The sequence below is a fragment of the Parasteatoda tepidariorum genome, chromosome 5, assembly GCF_982258835.1.
Source record: "Parasteatoda tepidariorum strain Cologne lab strain chromosome 5, Ptep-v5.0, whole genome shotgun sequence".
NCBI lineage: Eukaryota > Metazoa > Arthropoda > Arachnida > Araneae > Theridiidae > Parasteatoda > Parasteatoda tepidariorum.
Window position 1 is genome coordinate 6,860,190 of NC_141759.1, and position 17,836 is coordinate 6,878,025.

General features: G+C 31.4%; 2 protein-coding genes across 2 annotated transcripts in view; one reads left to right on the forward strand and one right to left on the reverse strand.

Moving 5' to 3' along the window:
- LOC107448492 (uncharacterized) overlaps positions 1-1,511 on the forward strand; it is an 87,423-nt gene extending 85,912 nt beyond the window's left edge. The window contains exon 16 of the mRNA XM_087163358.1: positions 791-1,511. The gene's annotated coding sequence lies outside the window, so the exon portion shown is untranslated. The remainder of the gene's footprint in view (positions 1-790) is intronic.
- Positions 1-17,836, reverse strand: part of LOC122272490 (uncharacterized) — a 49,066-nt gene that overhangs the window by 12,998 nt on the left and 18,232 nt on the right. The window lies entirely within an intron of this gene.

Below are 17,836 nucleotides of genomic sequence, written 5' to 3' on the forward strand. Positions count from 1 at the left end.
TAAAATTAAAATATTTAACAATAAAACTTAATTATTACATTTATATAAAAATATTAAAAGTTCAGAAAAAAGGTTTATTTTTACTGTCATTATTATAAGTTTTAAGACTCATGCTGCCACCTATTGGCACAAAAATAAATTCAAAAAAAAGAAACTGTAAATTAACTTTTATCAGTACATTTGTTCTAAAATGGTAAACATATACATCGTAGTATGTTTGAATTTAATGAAAATGCTGAAGTCTTAGCTTTAAAATGATTAATATAAGTATCCAGAAAAATTTGACTTAAATAAAAAAAACTCTGAAAGTCTTAATTTTGAATATTATAAGCATTTTAATATGTTTAAATTCAATAAAAATTCTGAAAATTTTAGTTTTAATATAATAATTATAAACATCGAAACACGTTTGAATTTAATGAAAATACTGAAAGTTTTAGTTTTAATATAGTGAATATAAACATCGAAACACGTTTGAATTTAATGAAAATACTAAAAGTTTCAGTTTTAATATATCAAATATATGCCTCTGCAGGCATGTCTATTAAGATAAGGATTGTTTTGTAACTCTCGTAACTTAAAATATCGTCACCACAAACTGATTAACATATTTAAATTACTCCCTGATTTCATCGAGAAAAGCATCACTGTGCATGAAAATCGAATAATTAAGTTAAAAATTATAAAGCTGTTCTTTATTTTGGGTACAGAATTCTTTAATACTTGCATTTTAATATCCAAAAATTAAAATAAATTAGAATTTCAAATAAATACCTCTCCCAAACCATAGTTTGCTGTGATAGTAATGCTGTTCGGGTTGTTGCTGACTGGATCACATGTAAACATAACTCCCGACACCTGACATGCAACCATCTCTTGAATCACAACGGCCATCGGCGAATTCAAAAACTGACAATGCTGTCTGCAAAAAATCCAATTACATTTTGATTACTTTTAAACTTTTCACGCTTGCTGCTCAGACGATCCTGCCTGTATGAAATGTGCCGCGGCACATTTTTCGTATCTTTGTAAAAATTTCATCTTACGAACTACCGGCCTGCATCAACTGCCAAGGAGAGCACCTGACTTTATTTACTGGTTGTAACTGAATATCCAAGACCACACAGATGAAAAGGCTCCACCGAAATGTTGCCACCCCATCTTCTCAATTTCTGCAGTTCTTGAAAGAAATACTACTAAAGACGAGGGCTCTTCTCCAAACCCTTCTCTCCAATATCAAGACCAGTGGTCGGAAGAAGCGCAACTAGTGGAACTACTGTGATTGCTACATTTTTTGCGTAGTTTGTAATGTATGATAGGCATAATTTATAATCATAATAATTTTACGATGAACATTAAGTAAAATTTGCTCTACAAATCGAAAATTCGCTTTGTAAAATTGTATTTCTGTAAGTAGGAGAGAGTTGGACAAAAGTTTTAAATCTTTTCTGTCTTGGATAATATCAAAATGTGCATGATTAAAAAAACAAATAAAATACTCACAAGTTCTCTATGTGTCGATCCCTTGCTTAGTCGGTATTTTTAGTAAATGTCTGTTTCCTTTCATACCATGATCCTTATCCCCCCCCTCCCTGTTTGTGAAAAAAAAGGACTACGGGCAAAAAAATTTCTTTCCCCACTACAGTTTGTTTACGGAAAGAACTGCCCCCGCCACAATATCTGTTGCTGTCTGCTGCTATGGAAACAAGAGGGTAGCTTCTGTTCACTCTAGGGCAAACACAACAGACCGTGAAAAAAGATTCCCTTTCTCTCGTCTAACTGAGCCAAAACCTGTCCTAAACAACGACCCCACACCACTATGAGAAATAATTATATTTCGTTGCCATGGTCATCCACACGGGTCCAGAGAAATGGCTAGGGAAAATCTTACTATAAGCAAACTAGTTTGTCTACGGTAAGAACTCTCCCCTCCACAATGTTAGACTCCGTTTGCTGTTATGGAAACAAGCGCATTTTGGGGAGGGTAGCTTCTCTTCACTCTAGGGCTAACACATTAGACCTTTATTCCTCGCTATTTCACTTGCACTGGGTATATCTAGATTGTGTATATTATTATAGAATCATGGAAATTTTTTAAAAAACATAATTCGAAGGAAATTTTAGCTGGTTATGGGTTTCTTTAAAATCGTTCATGAAAACTTTCATCTCTTAAGAGAAACAATGGAATTAATTTTATTGAAAAATATCCATAATATCGAATTAATTATGTATTTAAATTTAATTTTATTTTGTTGAAAACAAGAAATTGTAACGATAAAGTTATACGGATCTAGTAAACAAGTTGAAGAAAAGAAATAGATTTTTGTCAGGAATCTAACAATCATCGCTATCTAACAATGGGGATGGCGGATGAATAAAGTTGAAGAAAAAACACGTCTCACTGCGGAACAGGAATCATCATCCGCTAATCAAGATGGCGGAAGGGCATGTTGAAGAAAAGAAATAGATTTTCGTCAGGAACAGAACATCGCTATCTAACAATCAGCATGGCGGGTGAATAAAATTGAGGAAGTGGAACTTGTTTAGTCAAATTTGCTGAGTGGGAAAACTCTCAAGATGATGCTATTCATCACAGTTTTTCTCATGAGAAAGTTTGTATGAGGGAGAAATTTCCATCCTTAAACAAGCATTAAAACCATAAGGAAAAAAAAAGAAATTCTGAAATAGTACTTCCTCAAAGGAAAACGCCATATTTATCGGTTTCAAAAAGACAGAGCCACAGAAAATTCAATCAACAACGAGAGTGAAATTAGAAGTGGTGTCTGAAACGAGGGGGGAAATTTTACATCTAAAATAGAGGGAAGTTGATTTGATTAGAAAAGTTAAGGATTTAAACGAAAATCTCTTTGAAACCGGTCAAAAATGTGGCATCAGTGACGGCGAGTAACAGAACTCATGACAACAAAGGAAAAGAACGGGAAAAATATATATGTAAAAAACCTTGTATCTTGAATGGACTGTGACCTTGAATGAGACAAACTGAAACAATGAAGGAAAAGGATTCAATAAAAAAAAAATAGCCATCAAAGGCAAAGAGAAGAAAAAAATTTGAATAAGTTTAAAAGGTGGTAGGTAGTATTAAAAAAATGGAGGAAAAAAAATCTAAAATAGCAAAATTACAATTTATTAAAAATTTTAATTGAAGAATAGATATAGTCACAGGTCACTGTAATAATATTAATATTTCATTTCAACATGGCGAAGGATAGTTACACATGAATTTAAAACAATTTGCAAGATATGGAGTCATACACAAATAAAGGAAGATGGAGAGCTATGATTGAATCCCTATGCTGCAATAAGGAGAAAGGAGAAATATATATGCATGAATTTTATATTCACTTAATCGTCTAAAAATGAACTTACCTTAGATAGTAACGCCTACTTTCTCTTCTTTGCTTTACTGTGCAGTACGAACAACAAATAACGTATGTTTGGTAATATTATCTTAAGTCAAACCACGAGTAACAATAAAAAAATTTAATTTTCAAAAATATAATATAGTTCTCAAGGTTAAAATTTTATGAAATTTCAGAACATGTGGAGAAATTTCTCTTATTTTAAAAAAAAAATTCTACTTGATAATAAGATTTCTTTCTAGTAGGCGAAGGACGGTTACACATGAATTAAAAGCACTTTGCAAGACATGGAAGAGGAAGTCAAACACAAATGGAAAGCTTTGATAGATGATTCTATAGAGAGCAAAGAGAAAAATATATCCTATATTTTAATTTATTTATTTTTGTCAGGGAATCATCCAGAGAGCAATGAACATTTTATATACATCCTTCATTTCCTTGACAATGAATGAACCAAAAATGGTTCGCAGACATTAAACAGTAACGCCTACTTCCTCCGTATTACGAAAAATTTGCATATGGTAATGATGATCTTAACTAATATGGCGAGTTATGTTAATTAACATTGATTTTCAGAAATGTAATGTAGTTCACAAGATTAAAACTGTGAAATATTTTTGAAACTCCAGAACATTTTGAGAATTCTCTCTGATTTATGCGTTTACAACGAAACAGATAATATGAAATATCGTAACTGTATCTGGCTATCATTGGGAGTTCTATATCGTCACTACAAGCCATTGTGTTGTCCTTCCATCATCATTGATGAAAGCTATTGTATAAAAGTCCCTTAATAGGACCGTAATCAATTCTCACCAATGTATCAAAACGTGACTATATTATAACACTATTAGCATATCTACCAGTATTTAAAACTATTAAAAATTAATAAAAATTTTTTAATTTAAACCTACATTTGAAGACGTCTTTTTTCTTGAAGCTTTTCAATAATAAATAAAGCTGTCTGCACTTTTTATGTGCGGATGGTAAGATGATTTGTGAAAGGGCGAGCAATTCTGCATGAGGAGAATATCAGTTTTTTTTTTTCATGAAAATATTCATTTCATATCATCATTAATCACTTCTTTTAATATTTTTTACTTTACATATTGACTTGTTTAGGAAATTCTTTTCTCCCTCACGAGACTTTTAGTTATTTAATAAGCTGAATATTTGATTATCATTTTTGTGAAAGCTGACTATTTTGAAATCAGTCGAACGTAGCAAGAAAGAGAGATTTCTTGTTGCCAGGTACAAATCTTGTTTCATAGTAAAATAAAAACTAAATAAATAAAGATAAAAGCTGTTCCTTATTTGAATTGTTATAAGTCTCATCAATGAGTAAAATTGCTTCTCATTTTCATCATTCTAATTTAATCTCTCAATTTGTATTCCTTTGCCTTTTTTTTTTTTTAAGTGCAGGTAATTATTTTTCAAATCCTGGTAATGGCCTACTTCCTTACGATTAAAAAGCATCCGCATATAAAGTAAAAATTATTGTATGTTTTAAAACCAAAATGTTCTGCATTTTTACAGGAACTGTTGACGTTTAAAAACTTAATAAAGAAAGATTTATCAAAATGTATTGCAGTTGTTAGCGAGCAAAAATTCTAGTTACTTAAAAAAAAAAATTCAAGGAAATTTAAGTCAATTAACTTTTACAATTCAATAGCTGAAATCAATTCGAGCTTTGCAAAATTAAATCGCTTTGCCTTTCTGGCTTCAGTCTCTTATTAAATTAATTTAACACTAATTTCAGATTTTAAAATAAAGAATTATAAACATTCAGGGTTGGAAGTAAAATAGTAGGTGAATTAAAGAACAATTTTACGCGGTGTTCCAGAACTATCACTCTTAATATATATTTGAAGAGTCTTTGTCAAAAAAGTAGCTCAAAAATTAAATGATTAAAAACTTATCTGATTCATTTTTTTAGAAAAATTATTTCAACTGCTGTGCCTAGTAAAAGTTGGTAAATAATAGAAAGACAAAAGTTTATAATTTGTTTAGTCCGCTCTTAAATAGCAAAGTTTTTCTTTCACCACTACTAGAATTAAATTATGCAGATAATGGACATAAGTTTATTTATTTCTAACCCTATTAACGTAAAATTTAAATAGTTGCAAAATTGTATTAGGATTTCTTATTACAGAAAATTTACGTAAATTTATTCTCATGAATTCCATTAGCAATACCATACTAGCATAAAATTATTAAAACATACATACATTATTGAAACATACTATTTATTACAGCAAAAACCTGTACCACCAGCAATTTTAACTCACTCCTAGATATTGAATTAATTGACGACAACACTAAATTTAGCCCAATCACTGCCTTTTTCCTTAGGGATATGACGTAGCCCTAGCACACGAAATACACTCTCGATTTTTGGTGCTAAGCACCACCTCTTCCCCCCCCCCCATCTCCATTCCACCTCACTACTCCTCATCATCGAATTACTACTACAGATGAATCGGTTAATGCCGCTTCGCGGCAGCTCACCGAGATTTATATGATTTCTACCATTCTATTTATTACAAGACAAATTTGGTAGGCGGAAAAACAAATTTTTAGAATCAAAATCTTCAAGTACTTATGCGATCAAAATATAGTCACAGGTCACTGTGACAATATTAATATTTTATTTCAACTTGGCGAAGGGCAGTTACACACGAATAAAAAGCAATTTACAAGACATGGAAGTAATATTTCAATTTGGAGTAAAAAGGAGAAATATTTATGTATGAATTTTATACACACTAATCGTCCAAAAATGGTGAATTTACGTTAGACAGTAACGCCTACTTTCTCTTCTTTGCTTTACTCTGCAGTACATAAAGCCCTTATATAGCAAGACGGAAAAGAGAAAAACCTGGTACGTAAAACATTTCATTCCAGTATTTTTTTCGAAAAAAATGAAATATCTGTAACTATCAAGATTTCTTTTATAATTCTGGCATATATATAAAACTGCTTCTTTTCCAAGATAAAGTAGACATTGTTGAAAAGTTTAAAAAAAGAATAAGTAAACTCCTCCCCAAAACTAGCTATAACTGAAATAGTTTTACTACCAGCCTTTCCTCTTTTCCGTCTCGCTTTCACCCCTGCTGCAGTACGAACAGATGGCCATGGGTGAAAGCGAGACGGAAAAGAGGAATGGCTGGTAGTAAAACCATTTCGGTTATAACTAGTTTCCCGGAGGAGTTAACTAATTCTTTTTCAAACTATTCAACAATAACTACATTAACCTTGGAAAATAACCAGTTTCATATAGAGACTAAAATTATAAAAGAAATCTTGATAGTTACAAATATTTTATTTTTCTCGAAAAAAAAATGCTAAAATGAAATGTCTTTCGTACCAGTTTTTGCACTTTTCCGTCTTGCTATATAATGGCTTTCAGCCATGCAGATGGCGTATGGTAATACACATCTAAAGTTAAATCACGAGCAAAGTGAGAAAAAAAATATTAATTTTCATAAATATAATGTAGTTCCCAAATTTAAAACTGGCAAAACATTAAGAAATTTGGAGAAATTCCTCATTTTTAAGAAAAAAAAATTCTACTTGATATAAAGATTTTTCTTTCTAGTAAGCGAAAGACGGTTACACATGAATTAATAGCAATCTGCAAGACATGGAAGAAGTCTAACACTAATACCAGAAGATTGAAATCTTTGATAGATGATCCAATAGGGAGTAAAGAGGAAAATATATCCTATATTTTTATTTATTTATTTTTGACAGGGAATAATTCAAACAGCAATGAACATTTTATATTCACCTTCATACCAAACATTAAGTTTTTCTCACCCAAATTATTTTACCAACAATGGCCTTTGATTCAGAATGTAATCATATCATTCACGGAGGTGGCCCTTGCGGCCAGGTACTGTGGTGCACCAATTACTAGTTTCCGCTATCATAGGGAGTTATATATCGTAACTACATGCCGGTGAATTGTCCTTGCATTGTCATCGATGAAAGCTGATGAATAATAGTCTCTTAAAAATATAATTGTAACCAATGTTCACAAAAATAAAAAAGTGACTATAACATTACACCATTTGCCGGCCAGGTGGCTGAGCGGTTTGCGTGCCAGACAGCGGGTTCGAATCCGGCTCTGGGCATGAATGTTTCTTTCTCTCTCTTTGTGTTCTATGTCCTTTCTCCTTTGTGTGTGAATGTGACCCGCCCTATAAACGGGTTTGTGGTTGTGTGACGTGCGCGACGCTGCTCCACCGCCTTGGCTTCGCCACAGGTGCCCACTGGGTAACGAGAAGAGGGTAGTAGTTCTGGCACTTTCTGAGGCCAATGGACAACTGTTCCAAGTGCCCGCTACTTTAAAAAAAATTATTACACCATTTGAATATCTACCAATATTTAATACTATTAAATTCAATATATATTTATAAATTTTACAGCGGGCGCAAGAATCTTTTGCCACCACAATGTAGCAAAATTTCAAAATGTTTTTAAACACAATGTATATATGTCATGATGTATGGGATAGGGGCCGCTGCGCGGCCCAGGTGCCCAGTTCTTTTTAAATAAAGCGAAGCGAAGCGGGCGCAAGAATCCAAGAAAATCAAATTAAAAAAACTGTCTGCGAAACTTGTTATGTGTGGATGGTATGATGAAATATGGAAGTGAGACTTTTTCAGTGTTTCTTTGCAGGAGGAAAAGATCGATTATTTTCTTCCAACTATTCAACAATATCTACTGGCGAGTAATGTAAATTAACTTTGATTATCAAAAATGTAATGTAGTGCACAAGATTAAAACTGTGAAATATTTTTGAAACTCCAGAGCATTTTGGAAATTCTCTCTAATTTACGCTTTAACACGTTCACACCGGGTGTTGCACCTGAAAGCGGGACGGAAAAGAGAAAATACTGGTAGAAGAACGATTTCAATATTAGATAATCTATTCTCAATAATAACAATTCACTGTAAGGAAATTTATGACTTTACTTACTTTATTTGAAAACAGCTGGGCACCTATCCCATTCATCATGAAACTACAAAAATGAAGCAGTCGTTGGGGTAGCTTTACAATAATATTACCATGATTAGAGAAAATACAAACTTGAACAGAGATATTTACAGTAATTGCCATGAAAAAAATTACAGAAAATATGACCTTGATTAGAACAGAAATTTATGACGGCGAAGAAGCAATTCAATATAAAAATTGCATCCGTTAAAAACAATTGGTAGTTATGGATATTTATTATTCCCTTAAAAAATGAAATTTATTTGTTACCAGTTTTTACTCCGGTTCGCCGCCCGGTGAGACAATCTAGCGTGACTCAGCGGTGGGTCACACCGGCGTGAACGTGTTAGCAACGAAACGGATAATATGAAATATCGTAACTCTATCTGGCTATCATAGGGAGTTCTATAGCTTCACTCCATGCCAGCGTGTTGTCCTTGCATTGCTATCGATGAAAGCTAATGGATAATAGTCTCTTAAAAATAGGATCGTAATCAATGTTCACCATTGTATAAAAACGTGAATCTCTTATTACACTATTGACATATCTACCAGTATTTAATAATATTAAATTCAATATATATTTATAAATTTATCACCCATTGCTTATTTCATTGCATTTGCAGAGATGCCAACTTGCTCCCGACCGCAAATATATATTTTAAAGTGGTAGTTTATCAATTGTGGTTCTTGGTTTAATAAATTCAATTAGTAGATTTTTGTCCACCACTATTTCTAAATAATTCGTAAGCTTATAAGCATCACCACTTTATAGTTCTTATATCTTGCACCTTTTATAAAGCAAGGAAAAATAGTCAAATATTTGCAAAATTTACTATGTAGTTTATTTACCCTTATTTTAATTATTTTGGCGTGTCCGGAGCAGTTGGCATATCTGGTTATTTACCGCTTTTTTGATTATTTTGGCGTGTCCGGAGCAGTTGGCATCTCTGCATTTGATATCTGTTGCTGATTTTTTTATCCCCCTGACGGGCTCCTCATGTCCTCTTTCATCATTACCCTTATTAAGGATCTGGTAGACCCAGGTAGGATGGTTCAGGAATAATTGGTACTTTGCCTTAAGTAGATCGAGATGACATTGTTGAGTTAGCAGGCACAAAACATTAGAGGAAGATTAACAACTGCAAGCAAATGATGACTCTATGCAAAAGAATACGACTAGTTACTGATGATGATGAAGGGTATAATGAACCCGACACCCCCTATTAATATAAGTGTATATTGGAGTAGGGGCAGGTTCATACCAGCACAGGCTCCTGTCGAGCGAGCCGGCGAAGGTCTTCTGTGGTGTAAATTAAAATCTAAAAATTGACAATAAAACGATTGCCAGATTTCAAAGTTTACATTGATTGCTGGAACAAAAATGAAAGGAAGTCATTGAACATGAAAGGTGTTAAATGGAAATTTGGGAACAGGGCCAAAAAATCTTTATGACATTAAAATTTAAGATAGAAATATAGAAGACAACAGGATAGAGTGAGGAAACGTAACTCACGATATGGAGAATAATGACATTTTCTAAAATATAAGTAGTGAAGTTCATGACATGAAAATGAATATAAATAAAAAGCCTTAAAATTTTAAAGGTAGGAAATAAAAACACCATAAAATTGGCAAAACACTAAAAGATAAAACACTGCATCAAAACCAATGCAGTTGAATTAATACAATCAATTAAAACTGTAAAAACGAAGCTAACGAATCTAAAAGTATGTGAGTGTCTAAAAGGTGCTATATGTACACTAAAAAGTCAGCATCAATTGACGAATTTCGTTGGTGGCAGTCTAAAATTTCGAGAATCCACAAAGTTTAAATTCACAGTGGAGGATTAAAATCAAAGTCTAAAATACTTGGCGATGGTGGTTAAAAGTCAAAGCTAAAACCGAAGGACTTTAGATATGATAAATTTAAAAATCTTGGACACAGTGTCGGGAGGGGTGCGATAATAATTGAAGGTCAAGTTGGACTAGCATTTATTCCCTTGTTATTTTAATGCTATTTTCCTGCATGCTAATGTAGTTTATATTTGTCAATCTGGATTTGATATCTGTGTGCCACGGAGTGCTGGAATCTGTTACAGTCCTTTATGAGAGTTTTGGTCATCCTCACAGAATTGACATTTTCGGCCTTGTGAAAAAAATTTCCTTTGATAGTCTCCAAACACTCCATGGCCCATTAAAAATTTATTTAAATGAAATCCGATAAAATAAGATCCAAATTTGTTACCCAAAAAACCTTTTGTTGGTTTTTGAATTGCTTTCTTTTAAAAGTGATAGATTTGGAATTATTTTTTCTAATACCTTATATGGCGTATAATATGATGAACTGCAATTTTAAAATGGGGTGATATTTCAATGCCATTCTTTAATATTTATTTTTTAAATAAATTTTTAAGCTCTTTTTTTTATTGATCGAATTGAAAGAAAATTTGTATGCTTTACAGGAAATAAAACCTTTTTTCATCAATTATATATAAATTTTGAAATTTATTTAATTAATTTAAATTTTCCATTCTATTAAATACATTTCATTGGGCTAAGGGCTAATAACCTTTTGTGAAAGAATTATTGTAGTGTAAACAATCATTAAAAAAATGTGAAAAGAAAGTGACCCATTAAAATAATAAATTTTTTTTAACCATTATTGCATCTAAGTTGGAAAATCTAGCTTTTCAAAACATTATCTTTTCGTTTTTTTTAAGGGTCGGGGAGGGGAGGAATCAAAACGAATTTGATGAATAAAGGCTTATATATTCAGAAAAAGTACCTGTCATGGTCAAAATGGCATATATGAAAACTGTTGCAGTTTACTGTTGCACATATTTTAAGAAATTTCTTTGAGATTGTACTAAAGCACTTTGCAGAATGAAAATCTGAATAACCAATCAATATTTAAAAGATACACGTTTCTTATTGTTTTTTTATATTTTGTTTATTTATTTATATTTTCTAACAGTACATAATCTTATTTTTAATTCAGTACCATTCATATACATCAGACAGGTGCAACCATGGAACGATATTCATGATATTGCTATGTGTCTGGAGGGGTGGTGGTGACTATGGTAACGAGGTATGATTATTTCAAGTAGGGGTGCGGGTCCCTCTTTAAGACTGGTTTTGGCGCGAGAAAATCAGACCTCTTTCTTCGGTCTATTGTGTTAGCTCTAGAGTGAAGAGAAATAAGAATTCGCACCTGAAACATCGTTTAGATCGTTCGATTTTCTCTTTTTTAAAAGAGTCAAAATTTTAATAGCGGTAGCACCCAAAATTTGATATCATAATTCTTGCATTTTTTGTTGTTTTTTAAAAAGTATATATTATACGAAACAATAGTCCAAAAACGATTTTTTTTATTTAATTTATTTTACAAGATATTAACAATTAAATTTCAAAGCTCTTTTTAATTAAAAAATAAATATCTAAGGATAGAATGAGTGGATTTTAAAAAAAATGTATCTCATTTTACGCGGAAATATTTGAAGTTTTTGATAAAATGATTAAAATGAAACAAATATTTAAAAAATTTAATTTTTATTGCAAAATTAAGTTGTAAAATGAAAAACAAACATGTTGCTAGTGTCGTACAAAGTTCAAACAAAACCCATTTTAAAGTAAATTTTATTCTGAACAAAATGGCTTTTCAAAAAAATGGATCGCAATTCCATAAAAAGTTATAGCTTTTATCGTGAAACGCTGCACCGTGGCGCGCTCTGCCACTCCACTCCGCTGATCGCTCAATCGCGCTGTATCAGTTGATTTGGAGGAAATTTTAAAACCTCAACTAAAGTTTCACAAAATAACAAACATTATATTAAATAATAAATTTATAATTTTAGGTGAATAATTAGTTATTTATAATTTATTTACATAATTTTTTGAGTTCAAACTTGGAACAAGAAGAATATATTTTATTTATAACTATTTTATCAAAAACTTCAAGAACTTCCGCGTAAAATGAGATACAATATTTTTAAATCCAATTATTCTATCCTTAGATATTTATTTTTTAATTAAAAAGAGCTTTAAAATTTAATTGTAAACATCTTGTAAAATAAATTTAATAAAAAAAAATTGTTTTGGGCTATTGTTTTGTGTAATATATATACTTTTCAAAAAACAACAAAAAATGCAAAAATTAAGATATCAAATTTGGGTGTAACCGCTATTAAAATTTTTACTCAATGACTAATTAAAATTGCTATTTCTGTGTAATGATTGATAAATAGGATATGTATGGAAATATTATAAAATTGTTTAAAGCATGCTCAATGTTTTATTAATAAATAACTCATCTATAAATTTATCATACATAGCAAATTGGTTATTAGGAAAAAAAATAAATTTGCTAATAAAAAACTGTTAGAATTATTTTTTTAATAAATAGTGAGAAAAACTATACAGATTACATTAAAATACAAGTAAGAAAACGTAATTTAAGCAACAAAAAAAAACTTAGATAATTTCAGATGGTTTGATGGGTGCAAGTAAAAATCATCGTTGATAGTTTTAGATTTCATCCTATATGCGGTAACTTGCTTTCAGTTTAAAAAAAAGTAAAAAATAAATAATAAAAGCAAAGATATTTAATATTTTTTCGGCACAGATAACGTGAACTATTTCTATCTTCAGCAAAAGTTTTATCTCCTTTTAAAATCAAAGTTAATAAGTTTAAGCACTTCACTTTTTCCAGAAAACTCAAACAATAAAAGAAATTAACTGCTTTAAAAAATGTGCAAATTTAGAAATTAAACCATCTAACAATCAATGAACATTCATAATAAATATCGTAAAATTAAGAAAGCCTGTACTACCCTTAATGTCAGAATTTGTTCACTTTTTTTCCTTTGTATTTAAAAAATAACAACCGATTGAGTAGAGAGATTCATTTTAAGTAAGAAAGAAATATCTATGCGAATCTTTAAAAAAGTTATTGAATCAGATTAAATAAGTTTCCTACTGGTGGCTGAGTCAGCCAATCTGGTATACTCCCCATACAAGCTATCATCGAAGCTACCCTCCCTAAAATGCCCTCTTCTTGTTTCCATAGCACCAGACTGTCGCAGACTTTGTGGCGGTCAGAGTACCTATCGTAGACAAACTATGCTATGTGTTTACATTTATATTTAGTGCCGTCCATATATTACATTTAACATTACGCGAAAAAAATTGAGAACAAGATACTTCGTTTTTGTGCTTTAAAATAATCTTGAACTATTATTACAAAAAAAACTTTTTAAAGACAACAACAACAAACTCTTTATATTTCCTATGTTTAAAAGCATTATATTTAACATTATGAGGAAAAAACAAGACAAAAACTGAAGCATTTAAAGATTTTTCTTTACAGTAGGAATTTCAAGTAATTTGTCATATAATTTCTCGTTAAAAAAATTTAATAAATTTTTTTTTAAATGTATACAAATATTTTCAGCATTTTCAATGGTTTAATAACTTAGTCTTGTTTTGTCTTGGTAACAACACATAAAATAAAGACTATTGGCTGAAACAACAAATATATTGACATTTTTAACATTCACAACCATCGTATGTAGTTAATCTCTTAAGTCGAGTCAAATTGTCCCCCTAATCGCAATCGAAAAATTCTGAAAAATTAATTTAGCTAATTTTTACCAAGAACTTTTCTATATACCATTTCTTATGAAAAAACTTTGACTTGATCTCAATGAGTTCTTATTTAATACGAAACGTAACGCTTACTTTTTCAAAATACTAAATAATTATACTTTGTAACGTAATGCCTACTAATGTTTACTAAATTGCAAAGAGCATCAGCAAATAATTACACGGTAGAAATTTTTTTTAGTTGCATTTATATAACTTGATCTTAAGTTTGTATTATCGTTTGCAACGTCGAATGAATGGAAAGGTTTTTTAAACCCGAAAACAGCTCTCACGAAGTATTATTAACGATCTTGAACTTTATGCGATTCTGAGCGATCTGGTAAAGATTTTGCGAAGAGATGAATGGAGGTCGTAAACGCTAGGCACAGACGGATCACCATTTATTTTGAATTCTCAACCCTTCTACATGAAACTCAACTCAAACAGGCTGGCTCCAAACACAAATTGGGTGACCGAGCGGTAGACTAAATGGTTGTCGTGTACTTAAGTTACTAAACTATTCTTAATTGTTTAATCCCATCCAAAAGTTAGCTTAAGCTCTTTAGTAAAAAGCGAATGATTAGCACGATTGATGACGAGAAGCCGAGCATACGTTTCTTCTTTCTTTATTTATTTAAAACAAATTGGGTACCTAGGCCGCGCATACCCCATACATCATGAAAATTATGCAGTGAATAAGACATTTTGTTATTGTGACATTGCGGTAACACTTACAGGAATATAAACATGATTTGAAGTATACTGAGTTGAACGGTGATTTACACAAATTGCCACATGTTTCTTCTTTTCTTTTTCTTTCTTTATTTAACAAAAACAGGGTGCCTGGGCCGCGCAGCGGCCCCTAGCCCATCCATCTTAAAAATATTATTACAGTGAATATGACATTTTGATTTATGTAACAGTGTGGTAACATAAAAATAACCATGATTAGAAATTTGTACAACTTGATCGATGATTTGCATAAATTGCCTTTAAAAAAGAAGTGAATACAGCCATGATTAGGTCGATATACATGAGATACAAGCTTTATCTGTGATATTACATAAGTTGCAGTTGAAATTTGAAATTGAGCATAAAAAATTGATGATAACATATATACACATGATCGGGAAAATTATGAGGATTATAAATAATAATTATAAAAATTATAAATTATGAAAATTCTACATAAATTTTCTAAGCCATAGTGGCGCCATCTAGTGTGATAAACATTCAAGAATATAAATATGCATAGTACTAGAGATATTATCAAAAGTTCGAAAAAGAGTTCAGGTTTAGTCATAGTGGCTTTAATCTGGAGTGGACTCACGCATGATTGCTTGAAGTAGTTGTAGGACTTCTCTGTTTTTTAATAGTTCTTTTAATTCTTTGATGATTGAGACAAGTCTATGGGCTTGACCTGCCGTTGTTGGTGGAGTTACAGTTGTAATTATTTTCAAAATCCTCATAAGTTGGAGGGTATGTGTATATCATTGTAATAAATTCAGCGGTGGACCTTCCCACTCCAATTACAACTTCTAGTGACTCTTCATCGAGTAAAAAGCTCAAGACCCTGATCAGAGGATTAGATATCGATACCGATTCTCAGGAGTTGGAAAAATATCTTAAAGACTTTGGACTTTTTCCAGAGAAGATAGTTCAACTCAAAAGGAGGAGTGGTCAGTAGCTTAGGCCCCTCCCATTTTTTTTTGGTCATCCAATCGGAGAACAGCATCGCCTTTCAACATCAGTTCAGTCTTAGAAAAACCTGTGAGAATAGAACGCTTCAGAGGAGGCAGATACCAGATTCAGTGCTACCGCTGTCAGAAATTCGGACACACGCAACGAAACTGCCCTGCATCCAACCCAGCCTGCATGAAATGCGCCGGTGCACATTTCTCGTACGAGTGTACAAAACCCAGGACGACCCCAGCCATCTGCGTCAACTGCAACGGTGAGCACCCAGCCTGTTTTACAGGCTGCGGTGCAAGACCCAGGAAAGCGAGGAAGTCTCATCGCGTGAAAGCTACCGACAACGCAACCAGATTTCTACAGCTCTTCAAGGAGATGAAAGAACTTTTGAAGGATGAGGAGCTTATTAAGCTTCTTCGTTCTCTACTCCCAGAGACCCAAAATTGATTTTGGACCCACTCCTACCAGGATTTTTACTTATCCTGACGTCACAGCTCACCGCTGTGAATTACTTTTCATTTATCTCATTTCTTATAGGAACAAGACTACTAGTTTTACGACCTACCAGAATATGACGAATCAGTTGGTGGCCCTGAGATCCCACTCATACCAAGCACCATTGTAATTAATCCTGCTAGGCTTGAAATAACGGGACTTGTACTGAAAATCGGATATTTTTACTTCAGTGAAGTTAAATAATCTGGGTAGGGTATGAATTGAATGAATTCTGGGACTCAAAAGTAACAGTGACAAATAGAAGTGACTGTTACTATTTCGATATAGAATTAATCGATATTTTTTATCGATTAATTGTTTTAATTTATGAAAACTTAATATAAATTAATCGATTGCATGTTTTAATAAATAATCGATATAATTAATTTTTAATAAATTTAATCGATATAATAATTTTTTTGTAAAATTAATTGATATAATTAGTTTTTAGTAAAATTAATTATATCGATTAAACTATATCATCAATTTTTAATGTAGTTAATTAAAATAATTAATTGTTATACTGAGTAGTCATTTGTATGGCAAGTGATGATTTTTAATAAGCAATATATATCGTAGTACGCAATATAGTACTAGTATGATTTTTAATGACCAATATGGGACCCTATTTAATTCTTGTTAAATGTTAAAATAACAAAATCAAAGCTTTTATCTCAGATAAAAAATTAAATAAAAACTCATAATTCTTCGCCTTACTAATATTTTCATAATGATATTCATTGATTTCATTGAGATGTGAAAAATCAAATCTCAAAATTTTTGTAGTTGAGTTATTGGCATTTAAAAACGATGACACTAATTCAATATTTTACATTATAGAATACTTATTTCTTCTTAAAATGTACAGTAAAATGCAAACTTAATCGTAAGTAAATTTTGAGTAATATCACCGCATGGATGACATTCTTCATAGCTTTTCAACATTTTATGAAAAAATTTTCTCCTTTTTAAAAGAAAAGAATGCATGGTATGAAAACAAAATTTATTTAATTTTGTTGTTATGATGAAGAATTTAGATATTTCCATAATTTTACGTTTATTTTAACCTTGGCTGATAGCATTACTTTCGTACACCAGGATCTGTTATAAGAGCGAGCAGATGGCGCCACTATACATTCTCTTTTAAATTTTGCTGTTCGAAAAGGGAAAAAAAACACTTTGTTTTAAATTTTCTAATGGATATAGAAAATTTAACTGCTTTATGCAATTTTTATTTATATTTATTTAATTAAAATACAATTTATCAATATGTCCGGTCGATTTTTACGCCTAAGCTTGAGAACGGGAGCCATCAAATATTATTATACTTGTAGTGTATGCAATATAAAACATTTTTTCAATTTAAATTTCAACGGAACAAACCGCATATAAATTTGCAAAACTCATGGCAAACTCCCTGCAACCCAAAAAATTAACTAACGGAGATATTTTACACAAATGTAGCCAAATAAGGGATAAATCTCAAAACATGGCCAACCTTACAATTTTTTTTATGTTGTGATATTAATTTTCTTAAATTTGTCTTAGGCTCACAGCCAATTAGAATTTATAAATTACAGGAAGCTCTTATAAATGATGAAATTGCGCGTACAACGATGGAC